The sequence below is a fragment of the Fukomys damarensis genome, unplaced genomic scaffold (genome assembly GCF_012274545.1).
Source record: "Fukomys damarensis isolate Sample0158 unplaced genomic scaffold, DMR_v1.0_HiC HiC_scaffold_19, whole genome shotgun sequence".
Classification (NCBI taxonomy): domain Eukaryota; kingdom Metazoa; phylum Chordata; class Mammalia; order Rodentia; family Bathyergidae; genus Fukomys; species Fukomys damarensis.
The window spans coordinates 50237976-50243420 of NW_022900931.1; positions in this window are offsets into that span (position 1 = coordinate 50237976).

Sequence of the window (5445 nt, forward strand, 5' to 3'; positions counted from 1 at the left end):
TTGCTGTTTTAATTTTCACTTCACTAATGACTAACATTTAACATCTCGTTCAAGTGTTTATTTTCTGTATAGAGATCCCATTTTGCCATTGAATTGCGACATCTTTTATAGAATCTGGAACAAGTCTTTTAATAAATATTAGGTGCAAATATTTCCTCCCAAATCCATAGCTTGTTTTTTCATTTTCCTCCTAAGGTCTTTCTTAGATACTTTTTAAAACAATTTTAAGAGGTCAATTTTTTTGCTAGATTCTCTATATTTTTACATTTAAGTATATGATTCATTCTAAGTTACTCTTTATGTAAAGATTAAAGTGCATTTATTTGCCAATTTGCCATTTATTTGTTTGAGTAACATTTATCAAATGACTGCTTTTTCTCCTTTTAACTTCTTTTTAAACTTTGTCAGAAATAATCCAGAGATATATATTTTTTTCTATATTTTTTCCCACAGACCTATGTATCTATGCCACTACCATTGCCTCTCGTCCTTATTGCTGTATCTGTCTTACTGTAGTTACTTCGTACATTTTGAGGGGATGGCTGAGGACTGAATCTAGGGTCTTGCCATACTGGACAAATGTTTCTCCACTGAGCTACATTCTCAGCCCTATAGCTCTCTTTAGAAGAGGAAGAGTAATTCCTCCCACTCTATTATTTTTTTCCTCAAAATTCATTTGTCAATTATTTTTGACAAAAGCTAATGAATATAATACTGGTTGTAATGTAATAATGCGTGTTAAGCTCTAAAAATGAATTAGCATGACAGTGGCAAGAATGGATAGACCAAAATAATAGAACAGAATTACAAGAGAGAATAGACAGTCAAAAAGAAAGGAAATCTAGTATTTGTACAAATTTAACAAATGGTGAAGAAAATATCACAAAAGGGAGATGCTCATTTCATGATGGTTAACACTATGATTTCTTTTTTTGGGGTATGTGATTATTTTTATCATCATGGTGAATTTCCTTTCTTTTCATATCACAATGAAAGTGATTAAAGAATCACAAAAATTCAGGAGAACTGTGTATCAGCACACATGCACACAAAACAAAAATGTCTATGTGATATTGTGTAGATGGAATCAGATAAACAGACATACCCAGGAGTGTGCCCAGGGAAGACCTGCCTACCTACTAAATGGATCACATCCGTGCTAAGGTCACTTAACATCTAAGCTCTGAGCATCAGCATGCAAAGCTATCATGCCCCATGGGGTTATCACAAGGTAGGGGTGGCCTCACCTCTACAACTCACTCAGGGGAGCCGGCAATTACCAGAATATAAAGTTATGACTGCGTGGCTTCCTACAGTCACCACGACACAGTACTGAAGGCCTGAGAAAGGAGTCCATTTTCTGCTGGACTTCTAAGGAGGTAGCCAAGTAGGATGAAGTATTTTCATTTTTCTCCGTGTTCCCTGTGTACTTTGGGTTAAATGAAGCATCTCTAAGTGACAGCGTAAAGGCACAACTCATAACCAGCAGATTAAGTGCTAGAAAAATATTTATTGAAATACATTCATTGAAACAAAGAGATGTCCGACTCTAAAGACTGAATGACAATTCAAACAAATCAGATAATTTCTCAAGTTCTTTGCTTCCAATCTAAATGAAGCAGAGCCTAACCAGAGTTGCAAGTTTGGAACTATTAGAAATTACTTTTGCTTTGGTCATTGTAATTTTTTTTATGTGTAACTAAGAGACAGCTTAAAGAATTTCACACAATTTCTATGTAAAAAATGATCTTTTAATCTATTTATTTATGGGAAGGAGATTTCTTAGTGCTTCCATCTATTAAAAAAAAAACAGAAAGATAATTGAGGGCTAGATGTTGAATACTTATATTCTATATGCCCATTGACCAGAGTACTCTTTTGTTTTTGTACATTTTAAATAAAGATCTGCCAAATCAGTCAAATAAATTTATCTATAAATACATGAATCTATGAGAATCAAGACTTGTCATGTAGAGGTACAAGATCCCAACAATGACTGTAACTGTACTGTATCCCTAAAATGTACCAATAAACTCAATTAAAGCTGAAAAAAAACACATGAATCTCTTAAAATATTAAAATGAGCCCTTCCCATTTCATTAAAAAGTGGATTACTAATAAAATTTATCTTTTATATCTAGTAATTTTGTTAAAATTTTAAATGTATGTGTGTGGTTCTCACCTGCTATATATTTATAATAGTTCTAAAGATGCTTCAATATGGAAGAAATGGCTTAACACATAGACCTAGACCATAATTTTTTTTAAAGCAAGGGGGTAATTAGCAAAAGATTTTCAGAATTGAAGATAAATTACAAAGATAACATTTTGAAAAATTAAATGAAAATGTGTGTTCCTAGAGGAAAAGCAACAAGAGGCACAGAAAAATACAACTAAAAAAAGTTAGTTTGCATACTTTTAAAAGCAGACAGTAAACATTAAATTCCCAGAGTGCTGACATTTTATTTTATATATTTACAAAAATGATAGAATGGTTTATTACAAAAGCATTTACTATGTGTCAAAAGCTACATCTTTTGAATTACATGAATTTAGGATGAAGAGTTGACTGTCAACTTTATTTAATTAAATTACTTACTTAATTAATTTTTGGTACTGGGCATCAAACTCAGGTCCTTGAGCTTGTGAGGCAGGCGCCAGAACCACTGAGTTAAATCCCTGGCTCTAACTGTCAACTTTAAAAAAGGGAGAAAGTGGCTTAAAAGCAGCTGAAACAGATAACTACCCAGTGCATTCCTCCTAGAGTCTAGGATCCAGAACCCAGACAATCATGCCTGTGTCACTAGTTCGGGAGTTCCAGAAAGATTTTAGCAGTACCTGGTACCTTAGCAGTGGTGAACTACTCTTAATTATTATTTGCTTTCAATCACTCTTGAGGTACACACACCCATCATTAACGACAACTATGAGGTAAATCCCTCCAGAACATAGTAAAATGAACATAGCACATAGGTAACTTGCTGTAACTCTGCTTAGTAAAGCTTGCTCCAAAACTCATCATCCCAAACTCACTCTTCTCTCTTAAGAATAATTTGTCTAAAATGGGCATTTGAAATGAACAGACTTTTCTCAGACAAAGAAGTAAAAATAGCAAATAAACATATGAAAAATGTTCAGCATCACTGGTCATTCGAGAGATGCAAATGAAAACAATGCCAAAGTCCCATCTCACCCAGGAAAGAATGGCTGCTATCATAAAATCAACCAATGACAAATGCTGGCAGGGCTGTGGGAACAAGGAACCCTTCTCCACAGTTGGTGGGAGTGTGGACTGGTGCAACCACCATAAAATTCAGTATGGAGACACCTCAAAGAACTAGGACTAGAGGTCCCATTTGATCCAGCTATTCCCCTACTGGATATCTTCCCAAAAGAATTAAAAGAATCACACCACAGTGATATATGCTCACCTATATTCATAGTGGCACAGTTTATAATAGTGAAAACTTAGAAACAGTCCAATTGCCCATCAACTGGAGACTGGATAAAGAAAATGTGTTTTTTTCCCCCCCTATAAAATGGAGTACTACTCAGGCGCAAAGAATGAGAAATTAGAGGCATTTATAGCTAAATGGATGCACATTGAGGAAATATTCTTAAGTGAAATAAACAGGACACACACGTGTAAATACTACATAGTTTCTCTGATGTGAGAAACTAAAAGTGTAAATAAGGATCAAAATGTATAATAGTTAATGTCAAATAGGAAGAAGAGGTGCAAAGGGGAAGTGGGAGGGGTGGGGAAAGGAAACAAGGGCATGAAATTAACATGAGAAAATGAAAAAATGGAAACAGAGTCTTTGTAAATAGAGAGGGGTGGAGGGGTTTCAGGGAGGGCAAGGTATCGGGGAAAATAAGACTCAAGGTGGATAACGTAAAGGTACAAATCTCCAATGATGAATGCCATTATATTTTATACCTTAAATGTACTGATAAAATAAAAAAAAAAGCCCCTGAAAAATGGGTGGAAAAGCCACTAAAGAATAACTTGTCTAAACCTGTTTGCTTTCCAGAAACTGGGAAACCACCCTTTCAAGCATCCAAGGCCCAGCCCAATGATTCATATACCACGGAGCTCTCCGATCTCAGGTGGAGACTGTGTCAGAGGGGCCACTTAACCATCTAACTCTCCTTCATAGCCATGCACACAAATGACTTGTTTATGCTGAAGCCTCACAGACTCTACGGACTTAAGAAGAGCTACGTTGACCTATGGCAGTGGTGGTAAACCTAAGGCACATGTGCCGCGGTGGGCACGCAGAGCCTGACAGCACAGAGAGCACAGAGACAGAATTGCTACTTTGCAGTAAACAAGTGGGTTTTGGGTCTCAGTTTGGGCACTTGGTCTCTGAAAGGTTTACCATCACTGATCTACGGTGTGTGCGTGTGTGTGTGTGTGTGTGTGCACACGTTCATCCACTTTTTTTTTTTCTTTTGATACTGGGGATCGAACTCGGGACCTTGTGCTTGCAAGGCAGGCAGCAGAATCAATGAGCTAAATCTCCGGCCCCCGCTGTAGAAAAATTCGAAGAGAAATCAAAGAGATAACTGAAAATTACTTACATTTCCATCACTCTGAGGTGATTGCTACGTTGTGTGCATGTCCTCCATAGACATACATTTTATTTTAAAGGAATGGTAAGAGTAATCTAACTTTTCTCTTTTAATACTTTTGTGATGTCTTCAAACCATTAAACACTGTTCTAAAATATTTGTAGTGTGGCCTGCTGTTTAAACAAACAGGTACTAATAAAAAAAATTTTAAAACCCCCAAATTATATAGTAAATTGTTTGGTACATGAGTTTTGAGGGCTTTTATATTACCAAACATTATTATGCTGAACAAGGTCACAGTGAACATTCTTGTTCTTTAGGTCAACATTTTGGATAGCGTTACTAGTTTAAGGAAATGCAGACTGTTATTCTATGCAGAATCAGATAATAACTTGGCAACCTTTTCCCTGAGATGCCAAGTGGTTACGTGAGGGTCTATCACCCTATAATACATTATTATCAAGATACAGAATCGAAACAACTTTATAAAAAGAGCAGTCTGTTTTCTCAGCATAATATGAGAGGAAATACAGACTGGATATAAGAGGAGACTTTTACTGTCTTGCTTTCCATTTAGTCAGATATTCTGAAGAAAAGTTTCTGACGCTTGCTTCCTGTTCCTTTTTGACAACCCTCCTCAGTTCAGTTACTGGGTCACTTCTCTCTCAAACAGTTGAATAAGGAGGATCTCGTGACACTATAGTTACCGTTGCTGGCATTTGGTGAGCTGGACATCTTGAAACAAGATTAGGGGCAGCCCAGAATGTAGAGGTCTTTGGGATTTTCTTAGAGCTAAACCTCTGCCCTGGGCCTAGCACAGAGGCCAGGTCTCACTTCCATTTCAGAGTCTGGGGACAGTGAAATTGACAA